A 25,626-nucleotide genomic window follows, 5' to 3' on the forward strand; every position below is an offset into this window, starting at 1 on the left:
GGGTGTCTATATAAGAGATGGTGTTTATATGTTTAATACAAAAGATATTAATAAGACAACAATAACATCATCTCCTCTCTCTCTTCTTCTTCCTATATTTTAGATACGTTCCAAACTTCTCAAGATTACCACCACCTTAAATCTTACAAATTTATCCTTAGTCTATTAAGCGTGCCTTCTCCTTCCACGAGAGATACCTATTCACACTCTAAAAGGTACTTGTTTCAATAGGCGTTCTTTTAAGAAGTTATGTCCTTCTACCCATTCACTCTCTAAAAGGTACCTCTTCCAATATGTATCCTTCGACAGACTTTCTTCCATAAGAGATGCCATATTCATGATAGATGCCTTCTCAGATACGTCTCCTTTCCTTATAATATTTAAATGCTTAACATAGAACACACAATAACATCATCTCTCTTCTTCTTCTTTTTCTTTTTCTTTAGAGAAGATTTAATCAAAATTACCCCTATATTAATCTTACAATTTTATCCTTACTTTTTAAAAGGTACCTACTTCTATGTCTTTTAAGAGTTATCACAGATACCTATTCATTTAAGTGTCTATTCCAATAAGAGTCTTTTAAGAGTTATGTCTTACTTATTACACGTGCAATGCATGTAACTATTTACAAGTAAAATAAAGAAAAGATAAGAAAAAAACAACCAACCAAATAAAAATGCTAGCCAATTTAGCTAGATATCTGAAAGCACCACTCCTTTAACAACCAAGAGCAAAACACGAATATAACGAACCCAATACCATAACTCAAAGGAAGTCAACTTTCTCCCCAGAAATATACACACATTTTGTTCTGACCATATTCTCATAACACTGCAAAAACCATGCACCTCCAAAATATGGTTTTTTTTTTTTTTTTTGCGAATGTGTGTAGAGATTTTGGTCCCAATAGAAAAAAATATATATATGAAGAAAGAGAGGAGAGAAAATTACAACCTATCTATCTATATATAATGTGTGCATGCGTGTGTGTGTGTGTGTGTATAAACAGAAACCCATGCTAATTGTTAAATAAAAATTTTCTTGTTCAATTTTGTAGCTCCAGTTGCTCACAAAAAATAAATTTAGATGGAGAAGTGCTATTACTAGTGATTGATAAGAATGCCCAATCCTAGAAATCCATGTCATCCGAATGCTGCTCTAATGCACACTCAAGAAATGCTTGAGAGCATCAGCCACTGAACATAGAAGCATCAAAGAAAAAAGAATACAAGGACAGTGATTGCAGTCCCAACCTATCACAAACAAGGACTTAAATTTGATTTTGATAGAAATTTGATGGCCTCAATTCACAGGAATTTTGATTTCGATTTAAAGAATACTAAGAAAATTTATAGTAAATGACATAAATTTACAATGAAACTTTGGAAAAAAATAGATGATTATGCTTCATATGGTATTGAAATACATTTTTAAAATGCAAACATGACAAGTTCATGAGCAGCAATGTCGAGAATATATAAATTGCATATCAAGAAGCAAGCAAGGAAGCAAAAAGGTTCAAATAATTACAAAGCTCATAATTTAATGATTTAAGCTAATAAATTTATCATTTACATAAGTACATTGCCAATAATTATCACACATTTAATACCACATGAAGTTTCTAGGTTGCTCAAACCCATCTCTCCTATACCTAGCATTGGGATTTTGAGATGACATATAAGAGGGATTTGGTTCAAGTAAATTAATATTCCAGTAAAGTTTCAAATTACTAGATTCTAGAATTCCAATAGTTAGATTGCCATGCATGTATCCCGTGTTTGGTCCATCAGTCATAGTAATATTTTTATATTTATAAATCATGATTTTTTATTTCAATTTTTAAAGTTTTGTTTATAATTATTACTTATAATTGCTGCTGCTACAGATCTGCTGCTAGAATCTACCACTAACTCAAAAGCTTTTGCCTCTTTTGTGAAGTGATGGATCACAAGTACCTTCACCTTTGCATTCGAAATTCATGGTGTGAACGCAAGTGCCGGAGATGGATAAATCTCCAGCTGCTACCCCTTCAACAACTCCCGACTACAGAAACTCCCATTGCTGGCACACCCTCTTCGTTGCCTGCTAGAGTGCTAGTGCGCCACGCCTTCAACATCTAAATTGCCATTCGCCAACTCCAGCCAATGCTCCTGCTTCATCCATGCCTAAGATTTCATCTCCACCAAATGCTCCGGCAACAGTGTCAAAAGTTGCACTGATTTAAATCAACATTGTCGCCTACCATCATGACTCTAGTTAGCTCTCCATATGATGTGAGCTCACTGTCTTTTCCAGATCCCATCAACTCTCCTCCATTACCATTGCAGAAACTCTCACCTCAGCCATGGCAGATAGCAGGAAGATATTGGGGTGGGTTGGGATTATTTTGATAGGGTCTTGAAATTTCCATAAAAAAGGGGTATTTTGTCATTTATTTTTTGACGCATTGTCTCATTCCAGGAAAATTACAAACACCATCTATACTATAGTAATCACATTCCAACCAAATGTGGGCAAATCATATAAAATACCTTGAATGACTGGAATATCATGTTTCCATTGCAAACCAAATTTGGGCATGCTTTTATATTATTGGAGTACTACACTAATTGTACTTGCATTCCATGAAGCGACAAGTGTACAAGTGTTGTTCACACTCCATCGTCATCTAATTCATGGTAGTTCTTGCACGAAGAGTTTCTTGTACCATCATGTCTTCTTTCTTGCAGGTTATATTCATTCTGCATGTCCATAGGATTGTCTTGCATTTGCATGCTCATATTGTTGGCCTACATGTCCATACTCAAGGCATGAGGTTGCCAATTTCCATTTGTTCTGCGTGCTCATATGCATATGGAATGATTAGCCATATGGTGATCATAAGAAACCATCTTGGATAGACGGATAACCATTATAGCTATTAGAGTCATGCTCAATTCCAATACACATACATTCCTAAGGGAAAAGGTCTCCTCTTTTGTTTCATGCATTCTCCCTTTTCCCTTTCTTCAATTGTATTGCCTTTCAACTACATGCATTTCTCTTTCTAAACCCTCATTTTCTACTTAGGGAGGATGTGAATATTCCACTCCTGGCTTGTAGTCTTGACATCTCTCTTCCTCTATTGTCTGCTCCATCACCACCTTGCCCACCACTACCACTAGGATTATACCCATCTCGAGAGGCATCATCGCCATCATTGGCATCATCATCATCATCATCACCACATGGCATAGTCATCACAAGCCAAGCTTGTTCAAGGAATTATGTTTTCATATGACCGCTTGTCTTGTGTGCATGGGATGGGTTATCATCACGTATATATTAATGTAAGTTTATTTTTCAAGAGTATTTCTGTCCTAGGGTAAAAATGGGAGTATGACTCCTCGGACAATTTTATGTTTCCTAGTGTCAAAGCTAGATTTGCATAGGTAGCTGATAGCCAGCATAAAGCTTGTCAAATCATTATGATATGAATCCTTATGAATGAAACTAAGTGGGTGGCGGAGAAAGTTACAAAAATTGAAAATCGAGATTTAAACTTTGGTACGCTAAAAAAGAAAAACATAAGAATAGGGTAGGAATTATTGTAGACAAAAACTTAAAAGATAGCGTTGTCGATGTCAAAAGAGTAAGGGATAGAATTATAAAAATCAAGATAATTTTAGGGCAAGAGATAATAAATGTTATTAGTGTTTATGCTCCTTAAATAGGCTTAGCAAAAAACCTTAAAAGACAATTTTGGAAAGATATGGATAGTATTCATACAAGGCATATTAAAGACTGAGAAAATATTCATAGGAGTAGATCTAAATGGACACATTGGAAGGGATAATAAAGGTTATAAGAGGATACATGGAAGATATGGATATGGAGACAAAAATAAGCCTAGGGAGATGATCTTAGACTTCGCCATGTCATATGATTTGATTACAGTGAATACTTGCTTTAAGAAAAGAAAAAAAATACTTAATAACCTTCAAAAATGGACAAAATAAAAGCCAAATAGATTTTTTCTTAACTAAGAGGGTGGATCATTTATCGTGTAAGGATTGTAAAGTTATCTTAGGTGAAAGCTTAACCATACAAAATAGAGTTTTAGTGTTAGATATATGTATTAAAAAGATGGAAGAGAAAGGATAAAATAAATCAGTATAAGAGAACTAGGTGGTGGAACATAAAGAGAAAAAATATAATAAAATTTAAAGATAAAATTATCAAAGATGGCGATTGGACTATAGAGGATGGTGTAGTTCCAAATACTATTTGGAGTAGGATAGCTAGCTCTACTAAAAAGATAGCAAAAGATATTTTAGATGAATCTAGACGAAGATTCTCGAATAGAAAATAAAGTTGGTAGTGGAATCAAAATGTCCAAAAAGCTATAAAGACAAGAAGATATTAATATAAAACATGGAAAAAATGTAGAAGCATGGAAAATTTTGAAAAGTATAAATAGGCAAGAAAAGATGCAAAAAAGGTAGTAAATGAAACTAAACATAGATCATTTAATAATTTGTAAGCTAGATTAGATACAAACGAAGGGGAAAGAGACATTTAAACTTGCTAAAGCTAGAGAAAGAAAGAGTAAGGACTTAGGTAAGGTAAAATGTATAGAAATAAGCATAATATTGTCTTGTTTAAGGAAGAAGACATAAAAGAAAGATGGCAAGGTTACTTTAGTAAGCTATTTAATGAAAGCCAAGTAGAAAGCTTAAACTTAGAATTTACAAATGAGGAAAAGACTAAAAATATGAAATTTATTTGCAAGATTAGAGTTAATGAAGTTAAATTTGCACTTAAAAAAGATGAAAAATGGAAAAGCTATAGGACCAGATAACATCCTAATCAAAGTTTGAAAATGCTTAGGTGATAACGAAATTATATGGTTAACTAATTTATTTAACACAATTGTAAAAACTAAGAAAATTTCATATGAATGGAGGAAAAGCACTTCAATACCTATATACAAAAATAAAGGAGGTATTCAAAATTATAAAAACTATCATGGAATTAAACTTATGAGTCATACAATGAAACTGTGGAAAAAGATAGTTGAACAAATATTAAGGCTAGAAATGAAGGTCACAAAAAATAAATTTGGCTTTATTATGTCTAAGCGATCTACTACAAAAACTATACATCTTTTAAGAAGATTAACAGAAAAGTTTAGGGGAAAAAAAGAAAAAGGGGGCTTGCATATGGTATTTATTGACTTATAGAAAGCATATGATATGGTACCTAGGGAAATTCTATGGTAGGTTTTAGGAAAAAATGGTATATGTAGTAGGTATATTGATGTCATTAAGGATATGTATGATGGAGTAATGACTAGTGTTAGGAGTATAGGTGGAGAGACTAGAGAATTTCCAATCACAGTAGGTGTATATCAAAGATCTGCTTTGAGCCCTTATATTTTTGCTTTAGTGATGGATGAATTGACTAGGAATATCCATAATGAGGTTCCATGGTGTATGTTGATTGTAGATGTATTGTCTTGATTGATGAAACTAGGGGTGGAGTAGAATCTAAGTTAGAATTATGGAGAGAAACTTTAGAACCTAGAGGCTTTAGAAAAAGTAGAAATAAGACAAAATATATGAAATGCAATTTCAATAATAGTAGGTGGAATACTGAAGACAAAGTTAAACTTGATGATGAAGAAATCAATAAGAAATCAATAGCACTAGTAGATTTCGATACCTTGGATCTATTATGCAAGCTGAAGGAAAAATTGAGGAAAATATAATGCAGAGTTAAAGTTGGTTAAAATGAAGAAGTGTTTCGAGTGTGTTTAGTGATCATCGAAAACCCTTAACATTAAAAGGGAAGTTTTATAGGACAGCTATAAGACCAGTTGTGCTATATAAATCAAAATGTTGGGTGAATAAGGAACAACATATCCAAAAAGTAAAAGTTGTCAAGATGAGAATGCTTAGATGGATGAGTGGTATAACGTTAAAAGATAAATTACGAAATGAACATATTCATGGTAAGTTAGGGGTAACTTCTGTAAAAGATAAAATAAGGGAGGGACGACTCAGATGGTTTAGGCACTTGCAACATAGGCCACATAGTGCGCTAAGGAGAACGAGTGAATTAGTTACTGTGAGGAGCAATAGAAAAGGTAAGGATAGACCTAAAATAACTTAAAGTGAGATAGTAAGCAAGGATTTAATAGTCCTGAATGTTTCAAAAGAAATTGTCCATGATTGCCTATATTGGCGGAAAAGGATTCATGTAGCAGACTCATCTAGTGGGACTTAGGGCTTGGTTTTGTTGTTGTTATTGTTACTAGGTATGGGTGAGTATTCATCAATTTGTAAAACTCACTAGTCATTGTAAATGTATTTAGCCTACTAGCCTCCCTTGCTAGACACACATGGTTAATGGAGGTATTGCTTTAATGAATTATGTTGCTACAATATTTACCACTTACTTGCAATTACTTTCATGAATCGCTTACTGATTCTGCTTACATTTCATTCAACGACGATGAATGCATTCTATTGGTAAACTGTGATAAAGGTTGGCTAGTTAAACAAGTGTTTTAGCTAGCACTGCACGGCCCTTCACAAAGATGTGAAATACTTGGGCCATGACAATTGGTATTAGCACTCGGTTAATTGCTGCATGAACTTAATTGCCTTCGTTGTGGAATTGGGAAGCTTTGGGAACCCATTTTAAGCATTTTGCCCCTAATTCAACAGCCTCTTTCATCACCCTTATTGCTTAAAACACAACTCCAAGAGTTGGCCACACCTCATTGTCAGCTATGCACAATAGTTGATATATTGGCTCATAAATTTTACAAACTTCTTCCATACTAACCCAAAACTGGTGGTTAAGATCTATGCTTTCAATACTATCAAAAAGTTTAAAAAAATAAACTGCACTTTCAATTTCTCTACCCAGTTTTGTTTGACTAAGTGAATGTTCAGTCCGTTCTTTTGATGTCAATACAGATTTTAAGCCTACCCTTTTTGTAGCCTATTTTGTAGCAAATTGTGTAGCCTTTGGATGCACAATAGCCCCTTGATACTGCTCCCTTATTTTAGCAAGAAACCACCAATGGTTATATATAAAATTAATGATCTGCCTTCCTACCCTTTTTTGTAGCATATTTTGTAGCAAATTGTGTAGCCTTTGGACGCACAATATCCCCTTGATACTGCTCCCTCATTTTAGCAAGCAACGACCCATGGTTATTTATAAAAGTAATGATCTGCCTTCCCTATTAAATCACGTCAGTTACTGCTTCTCTTTTTCCTGATCTCTTGAAAAATCAGATCATTGCAATGGGCATCACGCATGGGATCTAGTACAAGTTGAATTTTTCATTAATTTTTGACCCACCATCTTGTATGTGCTGCAATTATTATCAATCCCTTTACAACGTTTTGCTTTCCTACCTCTTACACTACACTTTTCTAGTAGGCCACATATGTATTCATGGTCTTTTATTTTGTCAGAAGCATCTATCACTTTAGAAAAATTGTACTCCCTTTGAAGTAAACTATAAAATTTATGATGGATAATTTTGTGGGGCTTGTCCATCCATCCATCAAACATTACAATGCTATACATCATACATGACCCACTTTTTCTTCACTTCTATATGATCTTCCATTTCTTTTACCTCCATATCAAGGTCTTTTGTTCTACCTTCATAGGGTGTTGGTGAATCAACTTGGCAACCCCACACTAAGTTTTTAAAGTGAGATGATTTTTCCTTTTTTAGAATATTCTCAATAAAAACTTTGAAATCCAATTCATTCTTCTTTTTATTTTACCACTGAATAAATTTTTAGAATTTTTTTTGTAGCATTTGACTTTTAATACTAAAGAGGCTTTGAAATATACGACTCTGCTTCTAACTTTCTCACACTTTGAGATCACCTCATGAGAGGTCACGCTCCATTGCGATTGGGCTGCAGCCTGCAATGTGGGGCGTAGTTTATTGGATTGGCCCCTAATTTATTTAGGAGTTCCATTGGGATTTGGAATCCAGAATGGAAAGGGTTACAAAGATATTAGATGGTTGGAAGGGTGCCATTTTTTCTCTTGGGATTAGAATTATGCTTATCCAGGCTTGTCTGTCTAGCATTCCACTGTATTTTTTATATGTTTTTAAAATTCCAGTGCCAATTGCTAGTAAGCTTGAGATCATGAGAGATTTTTTGTGGTCTAATGCAGGGAGTCATAGGGACCATTTAGTGAGCTGGGCCTGTTTGTAGACCTAAAAAGGAGGGGTGTTGGGTCTTGGTAACTTGGTGTCTAAATCCACTGCTCTTTTAGCTAAATGGTTGTGGCGCTTCCCGTTAGAAGATAATTTCCAGTGGCACAGAGTTATACATAGTAAGTTTGGGTTCGATGAGAATAGATAGGATAATGATGCTAGTTTGAGATGTTCTTAGGGAGTCCATAAAGGTCTATTCCCCAGATTTACTCTATTTTCACCCACACTAAATTTGAAGTGGCGAGTGGTTCCCAGATTCATTTTTGGAAAGACCCATGGCTCAGGAAAGTATCTTTTTCCACTTCTTTTCCTTGTCTTTTTAGGCTTTGAGCCGAACAGAGTTATTTCTTTTTTTGTGGACAATGCGAGTAGCTTTCCAGTCTCTTGGAATCTTTATTTCAAGAGATCCCTAAATGATAGGGAGATGGTGAAGTTGTCGTCCTTGTTATCCATATTGACAATTGCAACTTATCTTTGGGAAGGGATGTTCGTTCTTGGTATCTAGATCATTCCGGGGCGTATCTTGTAAATCATTCTTTGAATTTTCGACCTATTCAAACTCACCCTTTCCTTTAAACCCTGTTATTTGGAAGGTAAAAGTTACCCCAAAAATTATAGCATTTACTTAGTTGGTTGTGCTTAACAAAATTAACACCAATAACTTGCTGCAAATTAGGAGCCCCTTTGAAGGCACTTTTTCCAGATGTTTGCATGATATGTTATAGGAAATCCAAAACAGCCTCCTATCCTTTTTTGCATCGTGACTTTGCATGGTGGATTTGGAAAAATTTGTTTGGTATTATGGAAGAGAGTTGGGTTTGCCCCCTATTCAATGGAAGACTTGTTAGTCATCAATTTTACCGGCTTGGGAGAAGGAAGGATAGGGCAGCCCTGCAGAAGGGCAGCAAATATGCAATTTTATGCAGTTCATGTTTGGAAAGCAACATGTGGATTTTTTTTGGGAAAAAGTTGAATTCGTCTTTGGTGTGGAAAAAGATTCAGCTTTTGACTTCTTTATGGTGTGTCGGGTTTGGAATTTTCAAGGAAACTAGTTTTCATGCTTTAAATAGGGGTTGGAGGAACACGTACACTTGAATTTTGTTATTTTAATTTTCTTTTGTATGGACCGAATTTTTTTGGATAATTTCTTATTCTCTCTCCCTGTAAATTCTCTCTATTAATGAAATTTCTTTTGCTATTAAAAAGTTATCTCATCAACATCATCCTCATCATCAATTTATTGAGGTTGCATTAGATTTTCGCACAATTCATTTTTGATCTCCTCCATTCTTTCTGCTTTTTTCTACTATAGCTATTGTCTTACTTTCTAAGACAATCCTCATTTCTTGCTTTGCATCAAAGAAGTACCTTGTCACAAAATTTGATATTATATTGCGGATCAAAATTTGCCAATGCATCTTTAATAGAATCATTCCACCACTCTTTATATGTATCAAAAATATTTGCAAATCAATTCATTCTTTACACACAACAATGGATACCCATGTTCCCACGCTAGATCTTGCTTTCTTCCTCCAAACATTTTTGCAAATAGTTTCACCTTCCTACAATGATTGGGTGTTAAATTAAGGAATAATTTCAAAGAAAAACTAATCAGATGCTAAATCAAAATAAAATTAAAAAATAACACATGCGCTAAACTAGATAGGATAAAAATTATTAAAATAAAATGCATTAAAATATTTAATCATTTTATGATGTAATTTATTTATAAATTTAAATATCTTTATCATTTTTAGACAAAAATAATTATACCAAGTACATGGGTGGGCTGCATGGCTACTTGGTAATAGGAGGTCCAAGGTTCGATTCACGTGAAGATCAATCCTTGACTCATCAAGATGGAATTGTGGAGCTAGTCACATCCTATCCCAATCTGGTATAAGATCTTGTTCAGTAATACAATCATTACCAACAATAAGGAGGGTAAATGGGAACAGGTAGTGTGAATTGAGACTTATGAAGGGGCAAAACAAGAAAAGTGCTTTTTGGGGAGGGAGTATGTTTTAATTTGCTGTTGCTTGTGGGAGAAATTGCAGAGATGGAAAGAGCAGTGGAAGGCTGGGAGCTGGCACATCAAGACCCAAGGGATGCCACAGCTGGGGGTGCTTGCAGCGGTGCAAACCGTGCAATGGTGTGATGGTGATGTATGACCACTCAGTCATCAACTCTCTGACTTTTTCAATGGGCGGATAACTGCTGCACAAGAGTCCTTGTTCAAGCTAGGGATTTTTTTGGAGTTGGAAGAAAGTAAAAGACGATGAAGACAAGAAGTGGAGACTGTGACTGTGATTCTATGCTTAAGAATTTTAATTTGTGGACACAAAGGGATTAGGAGACTTATTTCACTGCTTACAGAGATGCAGAGAACATCTCTTCGTGCTTTAGTAAATCTGCAATTGAGAAAGAACCCTAAACCCTTTTACAGAGATGCTCTGCCCCTCTCCATTGTATACTCAGTGCAGTTGCATAAGACACAATTCACAAATCACATCTGGGGGAAGGAAAAAAAAAAAGGAAAAACAAGGGACTGATAATCCCCCCCGACCACTAGTGGTCAGATGTTCATGTCTTCCTCCAAATTCATTTTATTTCTAAATTTCCATCAATTTTCAAGTTTAGACCCGAAATTTTGATTGAAATTGTCCAATTTTCCGAACTTTTCAAAACTGATTATGAATTTCAATTTTCTTTCAATACCCTCCAAACTCTCGAAACCTCAACATTTCAACTGGAATTTTTAAGTCCTTGATCACAGATCCACATTATTCTGAGGCTTTTGTTTTCAATATATCTTCTCATATGCATTCTGGGGAATAAAAACTGGAAAAAGAAAATAGTTAATAAATCTGAACCAGAGGGGGGAAGTGGTGGGCCAGATACCCATGAGATGATAATTTACATTTTAAATCACGCTTCATTAAAAAGAAATGTTGATTCTTGTTCACAGTTTTAGAAACTCAAAAAAATTTAAGACAAGAAAAAACTGTATAAGATTCCATTATAAAGAAAGATTCCATTATAAGGAAGCCCTATGCTAGCACCTTGAGAAATGAAAAATTGCATAAAATGTTCAACTCATGTCAATAAAGAAAACAAATAAGTACTGCAACATCATGACATTATAATGTACCTCCCTGAGTTCACCTTTTTGAGCTCTAGTATGGAGTAGAGTCAAGGACTTAAATTTCAATTTCGATGGAAATTTCAATGGTCTCAATTTACGGAAATTTCGATTTCGATTTTGATTTAAAGAAGTTACGAAAATTTATATTAAATTATGGAAATTTACAATAAAACTTTAGGAAATATTAGAATAGATGATTATGCTTAATATGGTATCAAATACATTAAAAAAATGCATCTATGACAAGTTTCCAGTGTGTAGGATATTAAACTGCATATCGCGAAACAAACTACGAACTGAAGAACATTCAAATGATTATAAAGTTTTGAAGCTATTCCTTTAAGATTTAAGGCAACAAATTATCATTTAAACAACTACATTTTCAATAAAAATTATACATTTAATGATCTAATAACACATGGACTTTCTTGGTGGTTCAAAGTCATCTCTCCTATCCCTATCATTAGGATTTCGAGATGACATATATTGTTTACAATAATCACTCCATGTCATATAATTTCCAAAATATTGAGTATAGGTGTACATGTGTTGTTATACTCCTCCGTAGTCATCTGGTTCATGGCAGTTTCTACTCGGCCAGAAGATCTTCGTGTGCTAGGATTTCTTCTTGCAGGTTCTACTTGTTGTGCATGTCCATAGGATTGTTTTGCATTTGCATACTGGTCATACTCATACCCATATTCTTGACCTGTTTGTCCATACCCATAGACATGTGGTTGCCAATTTCCATATTGTTGTGCCTGCTCATTTGCATGTGAAAACGGTTGGCCATATGTAGATTGTGAGGAGTTGTTCTATGTAGATTCATAACCACCATAACTATTAGAGTCGTGCTCTGTTCCTATACTCATAGATTCCATACTAAGGGAAAAGGTATCCTCTTCTATTTGATGCATCTTCCCTTTTCCTTTTCTACGACTGTACTGCCTATCAACTGGACGTGTTTCTCTTTGTGGACCCTCATCTTCTAGTTGGGAAGGACCTGTATATTCCACTTCTGGTCTATAATCTTGCCATCCTTCATTTCCTCTATAGTCCCCACCATCACCACCTTGCCCACTGCTACCGCCATGGTTAGATCCGTCACCACCAGCATCATCGTCGTCATTATCATCATCACCACCAGAGGGCATAGTGGATGAAGTTCCATATCTAGATCCAAGATTCATTTGAGAATCATCACTACTAGATATTACTTCTTCTACCATTACCTGATTAACATCAATGCCAAAGTCATCTTGTGCATGCTTGGCCATTTGTGGATGGGGACTTCCGTCTCGTTCATCAAGATGGGATGGCCTAATCCATTGAAAAAGTGGATACTCATCCTCATCACCCAATTCAACTGGTATGTCAAGAAGGTCCAGGGGATCTTGTTCAGCCACTTTGTCCATTTCGGCCTCCATATCTCTTATTCGAAGCTTCATGTTGTAATAACAAAAAACAAGCTGCTGAAGTCGGCTGTAGGCAAGGACTTAAATTTCAATCCAAATGTCGAAATTTCGACCGAAATTTCGAATTTCGAGGGGTCCCGAAAGGAAACTGAGAGACAGATTCGATTTTGAAAAAATTCAACTGAAATTTCGAGCTTTCGGCAAATTTCATTCGAAATTTCGAAAATTTCGAAAATTTTGGCTATTCTTCCGAAATTTTCTGGAAATCATATGGAAGAAAAAAAAATTTGGAGGGAGGAATTTTAGCGCTATTCTGAGTATTCTCAGATTTTTTTTTGCTTTTCCCACATGATTGTGCACGTTGTGAAACCCGTGAGCTTATACAGTGAAAAACAAAAATCTCGCAGAGATACTCTGCACTCTGCAGATCCATTATTCAACCCAATAATTCCACCGACCACTACACAAATTATTTGTATAAATTAACATGCATTCGGATACATACCTCAAGCTCAAACTCTCAAAGCCTTCTTCTTCTTCCATCTTCAAACTTCAAAAAAAAAAACCCTAGATTCCAAATTTCTGCTGCCTCCTGCCTCCACCTTTGAAGTTCGAACTCCAGCCCTAGCCTTCGAATCCCCTCTTGCCAGCCCTTCGAGCCTCTGCCTCTAGCCTTCGGCTTCACCCTCCACCTCCATCGTTGTCGGCGTCGCACACAGTCACAGCCAGCCGCAAGAACTCCAGCCTGCAATCTTCCTTTTTGTCAAGGCTCTCGCAGAGCTGCGAGCAAGAAACCGAGAGAAGAGAGACGAGAAACGAGGGACGAGAGTCTGGAGCCCCTCCCTCCACGAGCAGCAGCAGCTCCACAAAATAAAAGGGCTGCAAACTAAAGGCTGGTTTATATTTTAAATAACATGTTTTAACTTTTAAGTTTTTTTATTTACTCAAAATCTTCCTTGCCCCCAATATATTTACAGCAATGCCCTCCTCTCCCATTTACTATTTACCCCTTAGTATAAATGTATAATAAATAATTAGTTAATACCTAGTAAATTTAATAACTAAATAAAATTAGAATAATTTACTATTATTGTCTTATTATAGTATAAATTAATAAATTATTTCATTTATTTAAATATATTCATTTTAAAAATTTATTACTTAATAATAATTTTCTAAAAATTATCATTAATTTTGTAATTTTAATTTAATAATTTAATATTTCTCTTAGTAAATAATTTATCCTTATTTAGCATCTAAATATTTTTATTTTAAAATTATAGAGTAACATCCAAATAATTTTATTTTTTTTTTTACAAATTTAGAGTAATTTAACACCTAATCAGTATAGCCTAGTAATTAAATAAATTAAAGTACTTATTAGCTTAATATAGTTTATATTATTTAATTTATTTGACTAATTTAATTTTCATAATTTATTGGTAATTTTGTACATTATCATTAAATTTTGTAAATTTAATTTAATATTTTAATGTTTGTCTTATTTATTAATATTATATTGATAATAAAACATCTCAAATAATTTTCTTTTAAAATTGTTGACTAATTTAACACCTAATTTTTGATTCATTGTTACCTTGTAGGAAAATAAAATTATCTACAAAAATGTCTGAAAGAAGAAAACAAGATCCAGCATGGGAACATGGATACTCGATGCCCAATGTCAAGAATGGATTTATTTGCAAATACTACGGAATGCAAATGAAGAGTGATAGTGCAACAAGATTAAAAATGCACCTAGCAAATTACGACCCGCAACATAATATAAAATTCTGCGACAAAGTACCTCCAGAAGTTAAGCAGGAAATGAGAATTATTTTAGAAAGAAAAACAACAGCTAAGGCCAAAAAAATAGAAATAATGGATCAAATAAAAAATGAATTGCGTGGGAACTTGATGCAATCACAACAAATTGATGAAGTTGATGGTGTTGACGATATTGCATACCCGCCTGACATTTCTTCCTATGAAAGGTCTGCATATCGTCAAGCATTCTATGCTTCAAAACAGACAGAATGGGAAAGAGACCAATCTCGTAGGTTTGTAGGTAGCCAACAAGGAGGCAGTTCAGGGGCTGGTAGTAGTACAGGGCAACCTCCGATGAGGCGATCTCAAAGTGTGAGAGAGCCAGAAATAGAGCCATATATTTCAAAGTCTTCTCAATATTACAAGTCAGATGCAGCAAAACAAAGAAACCTGAAAATTTATTCAAATGAGGTAAAATAAAAGAAGAAATGAATAGGTTGATTTCAAAGTTTTTTATATATGATAATGTTCCACTTGAGAAGGCAAAATCACCTCATTTTAAAAACATGGTATGGGGTTGCCAATCAGCTGGAATGGGAGTCAATCCACCGACACCCTATGAAATCAAAACAAAATACCTTGATTTAGAGGTAAAGGAAATGGAAGACCACGTACAAGAAGTCAAGAAAAAGTGGGCCACGTATGGCTGCACTATAATGTGTGATGGATGGACAGGCCCTACAAAATTATCCATCATAAATTTCATGATTTACTCAAAAGGAAGCACAATTTTTCTAAAGTCAGTAGATGCTTCTGACAAAATAAAAGACCATGAATACATATATTCCTTATTAAAACATGTTGTGCAAGAGGTAGGAAAGTAACATGTTGTCCAAGTGGTGACCGATAATGGTAGTGCCTACAAGAAAGCGGGTCTAAAATTAATGAAAAAATTCAACTTGTATTGGACTCCTTGCGCCGCTCATTGTATTGATCTCATTTTTGAAGAGATCGGAAAAAGAGAGGCAATAAGCATAGTGATCTTGCAGGGGAGACAGATCACTAATTTTATGTATAATCATGGATGGTTGCTTGCTAAAATGAGGGAGCACTGTCAAGGGGATATTGTGCGTCCAGGGGCCACACGATTTGCTACAAACTACATTGCACTTGATAGCCTACAAAAAAAAAAAGAGTAGGTTTAAAATCTCTATTCACATCTGATGAATGGGCTGAGCATGCTCTTAGTCGAACAAAAATGGGTAGAGAAATTGAAAGTACAGTTTTTAACCATCAATTTTGGGATCAAGTGGCAAAAGTTTGTAACATTTATGAGCCTACATATCGAGTATTGCGTATAGTTGACAGTGAAGTGTGGCCAACATTAGGAGTTGTGTTTGAAGCAATAAGGGTGATGAAAGAGGCCGTTGAAATAGGTGCAAGAAGTGCAAGATGAGTTCTCAAAGTCATCAATGACCGGTGGGAAAGAACCCTTGAACATCCTCTTCAAGCAGCAGGTATAAAATATTTATAAATTCAAGAAATTCATATATCAAAATACTTATTACATATTTATATTTTACTTTATTTGATTGGCAGCTTATTTCTTAAATCCAAAATGTCAATACAAAGAAGATGTTGGGGAAGATCCTTATTTTCTTGATGCAGTTCACAAAGTTTTTAACACCCTTGAGCCACATTCCTCAGGCTTGGATCAAATTGGAAATGAGGTATATTTTTAAAATAAAATTTAAATAAAATAAGTCTTAATCCATGTTTAATTATTCAATAACAATATTTTTTTTAGATTATTATATTTAGCGATGCTAAAAGAAGCTTTGGAGAAGCAACTGCTAAAGCAGCTAGGGCAACCATGGCACCTGGTAAGTATTTTTATATAAATGTACAATACAAAGTTACAAACTTCAAGTATAATCTACTAAGTAGTAAATACTAACTTGTGTTCTTAAAACATCTTGCACAGCTGATTGGTGGATGATGTATGGATCAAGTGCTCCAATCCTAAGAAAGCTAGCATTGCGCATTTTGTCACAAACCGCATCTTCATCAGCTTGTGAACGAAATTGGAGCACATTTGCACTCATTCACACAAAGCAAACAAATAGACTAGCCTACAGCAGACTTCAGCAGCTTATTTTTTGTTATTACAACATGAAGCTTCGAATAAGAGATATGGAGGCCGAAATGGACAAAGTGGCTGAATAAATTTTTTAAGTTTCTTTGTTTTGCTGCATCTGACTTGTAATATTGAGAAGGCTTTGAAATATATGGCTCTATTTCTGGCTCTCTCACACTTTGAGATCGCCTCATCAGAGGTTGCCCTGCACTACTACCAGCCCCTGAACTACCTCCTTGTTGACTACCTGCAAACCTAGGAGATTGGTCTCTTTCCTATTCCGTCTGTTTTGAAGCATAGAATGCTTGACAATATGCAGACCTTTCATAGGAAGAAATGTCAAGCGGGTATGCAATATCATCAACTTCATCAATTTGTTGTGATTGCATCAAGTTCCCACGCAATTCGTTTTTTATTTGATCCATTATTTCTATTTTTTTGGCCTTAGCTGTTGTTTTTCTTTCTAAAACAATTCTCATTTTCTGCTTAACTTTTGGAGGTACTTTGTCGCAGAATTTTATATTATGCTGCGAGTCGTAATTTGCTAGGTGCATTTTTAATCTTGTTGCACCATCACTCTTCATTTGTATTTCGCAGTATTTGCAAATAAATCCATTCTTGACATTGGGCATCGGATATAAATGTTCTCATGCTGGATCTTGTTTTCTTCTTTCAGACAGTTTTGTAGATAATTTTACTTTCCTACAAGGTACCAATGAATCAAAAATTAGGTGTTAAATTAGTCAACAATTTTAAAAGAAAATTATTTGAGATGTTTTATTATCAATATAATATTAATAAATAAGACAAACATTAAAATATTAAATTAAATTAACAAAATTTAATGATAATGTACAAAATTACCAATAAATTATGGAAATTAAATTAGTCAAATAAATGAAATAATATAAACTATATTAAGCTAATAAGTACTTTAATTTATTTAATTACTAGGCTATACTGATTAGGTGTTAAATTACTCTAAATTTGTAAAAAAAAAAAAAAATTTATTTGGATGTTACTATATAATTTTAAAATAAAAATATTTAGATGCTAAATAAAGATAAATTATTTACTAAGAGAAATATTAAATTATTAAATTAAAATTACAAAATTAATGATAATTTTTAGAAAATTATTATTAAGTAATAAATTTTTAAAATGAATATATTTAAATAAATGAAATAATTTATTAATTTATACTATAATAAGACAATAATAGTAAATTATTCTAATTTTATTTAGTTATTAAATTTACTAGTTATTAACTAATTATTTATTATACATTTATACTAAGGGGTAAATAGTAAATGGGAGAGGAGGGCATTGCTATAAATATAGTGGGGGCAAGGAAGATTTTGAGTAAATAAAAAAACTTAAAAGTTAAAACATGTTATTTAAAATATAAACCAGCCTTTAATTTGCAGCCCTTTTATTTTGTGGAGCTGCTGCTGCTCGTGGAGGGAGGGGCGACAGGGGCTCCAGACTCTCGTCCCTCGTTTCTCGTCTCTCTTCTCTCGGTTTCTTGCTCGCAGCTTTGCGAGAGCCTCGGCAAAAAGGAAGATTGCAGGCTGGAGTTCTTGCGGCCGGCTGCGACTAGGCCTGGCAAAACGGGCGGGCGGGCCGGGTTTGGGCGGGTCACTAATGGGTCGGATCATAAACGGGTTGGGTCATAAACGGATCAATGTTAAACGGATCACACACATGCCAACCCTAACCCGCCCATTTAATAAACGGGCGGGTAACGGGTCACCCGTTTAAAAATATATAATTTTTTTATTTTAAAATTTTTTAAATTTTCATATAAAATGACATTTAAAAAAAAAAAAAACTGCATTTAATTTATTAATTTCTAAATAAAAAGAAATGGTGTGTCATGTGTGGAGCTTGGGGGGGGGGGGGCCGGGGGGTTGACGCGTGTGGAGTAGTGGTCTGTGGAGGTGGAGCTGGCCAGACGAGGAGACTGGAGGCTGGCGACGACATTTTCGTCCAGGACCTTGTCGGAGACGAAGGGTGACGACGGCAACTGTGCCCCGGTGTTGAGATCGTGGAGGTGTGCCGAGGTCGTCTCTCTGACTGGAGAGTGGAGAGTGGAGACTGGAGTGGAGACTGGAGAGTGGAGAGGCGCAGCGCTGGTTAGGGAGTCGGGAAGGGGAACTTTACCTTAGGGTTTATTTTTTTTAAGTGTGTGTGATTGTGAACTGTGAAGTGTGAACCGTGAGGGTAGGCGTGCGCGTGTGAGAAGGACTGAACTGAAATTAACGGGTCACCCGGCGGGTGACCCGCCCAAACCCATTTAACCCGTTTATAAACGGGTTAATCCGTGACCCGCCCAATTATTAAATGGGTTAACTTTCTTAAACCCGGACCCGTTTTAAACAGACAGGTCCGGGTGACCCGACGGGTTATGACCCGTTTTGCCAGGCCTAGCTGCGACTGTGTGCGACGCCGACAACGATGGAGGTGGAGGGTGAAGCCGAAGGCTAGAGGCAGAGGCTCGAAGGGCTGGCAAAAGGGGATTCGAAGGCTAGGGCTGGAGTTCGAACTTCAAAGGTGGAGGCAGGAGGCAGCAGAAATTTGGAATCTAGGGTTTTTTTTTTTGAAGTTTGAAGATGGAAGAAGAAGAAGGCTTTGAGAGTTTGAGCTTGAGGTATGTATCCGAATGCATGTTAATTTATACAAATAATTTGTGTAGTGGTCGGTGAAATTATTGGGTTGAATAATGGATCTGCAGAGTGCAGAGTATCTCTACGAGATTTTTGTTTTTCACTGTATAAGCTCACGGGTTTCACAACGTGCACAATCACGTGGGAAAAACAAAAAAAAATCTAAGAATACTCAGAATAGCGCTGAAATTCCTCCCTCCAATTTTTTTTTTTTTTCTTCCACATGATTTCCAGAAAATTTCGGAAGAACAGCCAAAATTTTCGAAATTTTCGAAATTTCGAATGAAATTTGCCGAAAGCTCGAAATTTCAGTTGAATTTTTTCAAAATCAAATCTGTCTCTTAGTTTCCTTTCGGGACCCCTTGAAATTCGAAATTTCGACATTTCGACTAAAATTTAAGTCCTTGAGTAAAGTCCATCCTCTATCATCCCCACCATCAATAGACTTCAAAGAATGCCTTTGCAACAATCTCTACTTGTATGAACCCAATTGTTCTTAGGTTATTCTTCCCTATTGTTTAATTATTGCAAAATTCAAAACCCCTACAAAAACTCGCTTCCAAAAATTCAAAATTTTCACCATTTTGCAACATATAAGTTGACCACCAAACAATTCTAAATTATACAAACCTTACCCTTATAAATTTCTATTTAAAAAAAAAACACCACACGCAAATTGACAAAATATCAAAACAATGGGCGAACAAGAATCAGCAAGAACCAAAGTAGGAATGATTGGCCACACTGTGGCCTGTGAAGGGATTCAAGCCAGGGTCACAGATGCATCTTGTCCAACATATAAGATACATCACACAAGCACATGCATAAGAAAGACATAGAAACATCAAATCGATGCGTATCCGCTCATCCATAAAGATATCTTTTTGAAAATTTTGCATATCCTGCAAACATTACTCCCCTCTCTTATGCGGGACAACATCAAGGATTTGCAACCATGGGAGAGATTCGAAGAAATTGAAGAGAGGAAAGAGGAGATACAAGGGGTAATCACACATTCACTTCTCTATTCAAATTCATCAACAACTACCTGTTCATGGCTTTTTACTAATTATAAGAAAGTCTCTAACACATGAAATTACATATACACTGCCTAAAACTATATGAAATTACAAACATACCCCTAAAAAATACACCAATATTACAAACAAGCCCCCAATGCTCGAATACACAAAACACTACTAATTAAACTTAACACACAATTAACTATTAACTATACCAAACAATCCCTTGGCTGAATTCCTCTAAATTATTTCCAACAAGGACCTTCCCATGGCATTGCTCCTTGTCCTACCTCACTCTTCTTCTTCTTCTTCTTCACTCTATGCCTTCTCTCTTAATTCCTTTCTCTTCACACCACCTCCTATGTCTTGCATCATATTCTTCTTTTTCATTCAATTCTCATAACCCCAGTTCCCAATAAGTGACTTTTTTATTTTCCTAATACAGGAACATATATGAAGACAAAATATTAATACAACGAATAAACAATGCCACATTTTGATCGTCACTTGACCTACAACCCAGGCCTCCACCATGTGAGCCAATAGTTGTCACACCTTGGCCAACAGCTGGCGTAGACTCTTCCTTTGATAGCAAAAGAAGAGATTTAACTAGAAAGAGAAGATTTTGCAAAGAGGAGAATGAGACATATCCCATCAAAATTCTGGAAAAATCCAAAGAAAAGAAACTAAAATCACCCAAAAAAAATACATTGAAGTATCAAAGCAAAAAGAATCCTCCAATCTCGCTGAAATTCTGAAAAGCTCTCCCTTCAAGCATCCAAAACCAACACAACATAAAGAGACCAGGTAATGACAGCTGGTGCAGACTCTTGATAAACAAGCATGGTTCCTATAGTTCATGGCATAAACCAGTGGCCCAAAAAAACCCAGGTCAAAGTCTATGTTACAACAGTAGGCCTAAATTATCTTGCAGAAGTGCTAAGCTGTCCCAAAAAGGAAAGTCGTGCATAGGCATCATGTCCCTCAAGGATCCCATGCACATATCCCACTATGCCCCAACCAATTCCATACATTAGCAAGGGCTTGACAGGATTTGTTGTTTATATCCCCTTAGCTACCATATACTGCATAACTCAGTTTTTTTTAGCAGATTCAAATGCTAACCTAATTGTGATGCCATACATGAAATTAAAATAGCATGCTGATGCCTGTCCCACCAAAAGAACGTAATTCATGAATAAATTGAATGATTTCATTGCTTACTCACATTGAGCTATGTCTTTCTCAGCTGAAGAATGGAGAAAAATGCACATATCAAAACCTTTTGTGCGTAGAGCTGCAAGAGATTGACAAAAGGATTAGCCATAAAAGTAAAAATTAAAATAAAAACTTGTTCAGTTGTGGTCTTCTTCTTCTTCTATAAAACAATCAATCAAAATGCAAAAACATATAATGCAAACTAAGAACTAACCAGTATCGCCCTCATAGATATGGGTGATTTACCTCATCCTAAAATTTCTGTTCCTTGTTTCTGTGGATAGTCCCCAAACAAGTTCCTGGCTTCTTTGGTCCTGTTCAATTGTCATATATATGAGATACGGACACTTCTCAGGAGGAAAACAGTATTCTTAAAAAAATATCTAAAAAAGTAACCATGTCATACATCAAATAGCAATAAAATAGTAGACCTGGAGCACAAAGCTCACACTTATGGTCTGAGGAAAGTGTATGACATGCAACTTAACCTATTTTCTAGAAGGTCGTTTCCAGATTCAAATCCATGCCACTTCATGAGGTAGATGAGCACTTGCCATTCCTCCAATCCAACATTCATCGTAGCACTCAGTGGCAATACAGAAACAATTCGTGTGGGGATAAAAACAGTGGTAATGCCCATACTTACACAATATATAAGATATGGACAGCTGAAGGACTGGTTTAGGGTACGTGAGCAGGTCATTTTAACAAAGATCTTAATTTTGTTTAGTGAATGAGAACTAGAAAAAAAGAATTGAGGAAATGGTAAAAATTCATGATTCAATGATTTAGGGGGTGTAAGTATGTGAGTGCATTAAAAATGCATATAAAATCCCAACATGTATGTGTTTGTGTGTGTGTGCATTTGTATTCGTGTGTTTAGGCACAAAATGGACATGCAATAAGAATTTACCAAACCTGGTTCTTGGTAATCTTTGCGGAACACATCCTTGTTCAAGAACAGGTGAATTATTTAAACAAGGCATCAGAAACAAGCATGGCAGACACTAACCATGTCAGTCACCTTATTACAGCTCCCTGACATATCCCTTTACTGCAATTACAGCATATCACAAATTCAAGAAGTTTCATGGCCTTGGGAAAGCTTTTTGTCCAACCTTTTAATGCTGCTTGATTTAAAATCTCAAAAGAAACGGTATCAGGCTCACATCCATCCATAGCCCTGTCTTTCAGAAAAAATACAATACCCTGGAACTTATCTCTCTGAAACATTACATCCAAGATGACATTTTAAATAGATATACTTGGCGTGAGCCCATTCTCTCGCATCTGATCCCTTATCTCAAGAGTGACTGATATCTTCCCTTCCTTACAAAGACCATTAATCAAGGATCCATATGTTACAGCATCTGGTTTTAATCTCTGGTCAGTGGTCACACATATCTCTAAACAACTGATCCACCAACACATCATTGCACTCTCTTATTGAGGCATGTATAAGAATATTTTATTAAGTCAAGTTAGGAGAATACCCTATGCTTCTAAAATATTTACAAATTTGGTGTGCTGCTTCAAGTAACCCACTCTTGCACAGGTAGTTCAGAAGCATTTTAAGAGTCACTATAGTGGGACTAGGGCCATTGCATAGTATGTGTTCCAATAGCTTCAAACACTCGGGAATATTCCCAGCAACAAAAAAATACTGAATCAAACAAGTTAAGCTAACAACATTGAGCCTAACACCTGCGTCCTCCATAAAATACAAGACCTTACGAATTATTAAGGAGTTTCTCCGTTTGCAAGCTGCAGAAAGAACAGTGTTAAAGGAAACCATATCAGGCCCATCTTCATCCCACTCAAAGCGATCAAATAGTTCCAAAGCTTTCTTTACATCATGTTCCTTACAAAATCCGTTCAAAATTGTGTTATATGTCACATTATTTGGCCTAAACCCTCTTTCCACCATGCTATTAACTAAGGATAATGCCTCCTCTGATCTATTACCACGACAAAAACTATGGAAATATATATTATAAATAACAATATCAACTGTGCAGCCCCATGAAATAATATCAGTCAATAATTTATTAGCTATACCTATTTTACCAGCTTTCAAAAAGCCTCCAGCTAAAGCAGAATGTGTGAAGGAATTGGGAGCAAAACCCTTTTGATCAATAACCTGCATGAGCTCACTAATTTCAGCCACTTTGTCCTGATAGCTAAGTTCACGGAGAATTATATTATATGTGATTAAGTCTGGATCACATCCTTCCTTTTCCATCTCATCCAACAGGCCTGTAGCTTCTTGGATCCTCCTGTGATCACAAAGAAACTTAACAACTACAGTATATGTTATCACATTGGGCTTACACCCATCTCTTTGCATTTCATTTAGCATACAGAGAGCTTCTTCCCACGTCCCTTCCCTACTAAATCCATATATCAAAGCTGTATATGAGCAAGCATTATGAGCAATGCCCTTCTTCTTCAAAGAATAGAAAAGTGCCAAGGCCATGTTACTCTGGTCAGACTTACACAGAGCCCACAGGATTGGATTGTAACTACATGGAGCACAAAAATAAGCCTTACCCAAAAGAATAGAGAGCGCAAAATATGCCTCACGAATCATCCCAGCTCTGCTAAGCCTACAAATCATCCAATCCAAAGTAGGTAAGGTCGGAAAGAAGCTCGAAGCTAGCATAAATCCAAACACGCGAAATGAATCTACTAAGCTCCCCAATTCTAATGCTTTTCTCAACATTTTCGACAAAGAACTGAACGACGGCGCAAACCCACTTCGCCGCATCTCCTGTGCAATAAAAAGAGCATCTTGGATCATCCCACGAGACAGCAACCCATTAAGAAGCGTGTTGAATGTCAATGCATTCGGACACGGCCCGAATCGCTTCATCCCATTATACAAATGATATAGCGCTTCCCCTACGGGATTGCCCCGCTTTAAATAACAGTAAATTAAAGCATTATAATCATGCACAGTCGGCTTCCCATCGATCCTTCTCATGAAATTCAAAGTTTCCAGAGCTTTTGCTAAGCTGCCGGAGGAAGCGTAACTCTGCATTTTCTGCCGCAGTTCGGCGTAACTGGATTCGTGGGCGTTGCATTCTTCGACGAAATCAACAGTCCTAACAGCAACTGATGATGAACAAAACTTGATCAACTGACACAAAAACGGAAATTTTGCGCTAATTCCACGACATGGGTTCGCTGAAGGAACTGTACAGAATGGCATGCGTCAGAGGAGGCTCACGAGGGAAAGGAGATGATTGAAGTGCGGATATTCCGAGCGGTTCTACTCGGGGTTTAGGGTTTAGTTTGAGTTCTGAGTGAAAAATTGAGCATCCATTGTGACCTGGTTCGTTTCGGTTTGGTCCGACCGGTTTTACAGGTTTTCAACATATTGATTTATGACAATGAGTTTTTATTTTTAAAATTTATAATTTTAAAAATAATTACAGAAATATTATTTTATTTTAAAAAAATTAAATAGTTATAAAATAGATATGCCAAATATAAAGAATACACAATTTTACTTTGGTTAACCTTATTTCTCTCTTAAAGTTTGAACTAGTAAAGTTTTTATTGAGCAATTTTATTAGAATTTTGCATCTTTTTAATAACGAATTAATTAGAAAAAAAAATTTTCTTTTGCATTTCCACTCGTCTTTATATATATATATATATATATATATATATATATATATTATAGCAAACAAATTTTGATTTCCTAAAATTGACAAATAATATAGGGCAAAAGACATTCATCTATCCTGAAATTTGACAAAAAGATAATGACCTCCATTTTTTATGTTTTAAAATTTTCATTGACCTTTTATGAGATTTCAAGAATTATTAGGACCTTTTTAAAGTTTATCAAAAAGACAAACTTCCACTTGTATTTTGTAAAAAAGATAAGTTTTTTTTAGAGGAAATTTGTTTCTTTTTGTCAAACTTTAGAAAAGGCTTGTGGCATTTTTGAAATCTCATGAAAGGTCTCTAAAATTTTTAAAATCTTAGGAGATGTCAATG

At 35.4% G+C, this 25,626-nt stretch overlaps 1 pseudogene; it reads right to left on the reverse strand.

Annotated features, from left to right (window-relative positions):
* The window catches only part of LOC131151910 (pentatricopeptide repeat-containing protein At1g09900-like), a 36,110-nt pseudogene extending 11,141 nt beyond the window's left edge, over positions 1-24,969 (reverse strand).
* Between the last annotated feature and the right edge of the window lie 657 nt (positions 24,970-25,626).

The sequence above is a fragment of the Malania oleifera genome, chromosome 3, assembly GCF_029873635.1.
Source record: "Malania oleifera isolate guangnan ecotype guangnan chromosome 3, ASM2987363v1, whole genome shotgun sequence".
NCBI classification, from domain to species: domain Eukaryota; kingdom Viridiplantae; phylum Streptophyta; class Magnoliopsida; order Santalales; family Ximeniaceae; genus Malania; species Malania oleifera.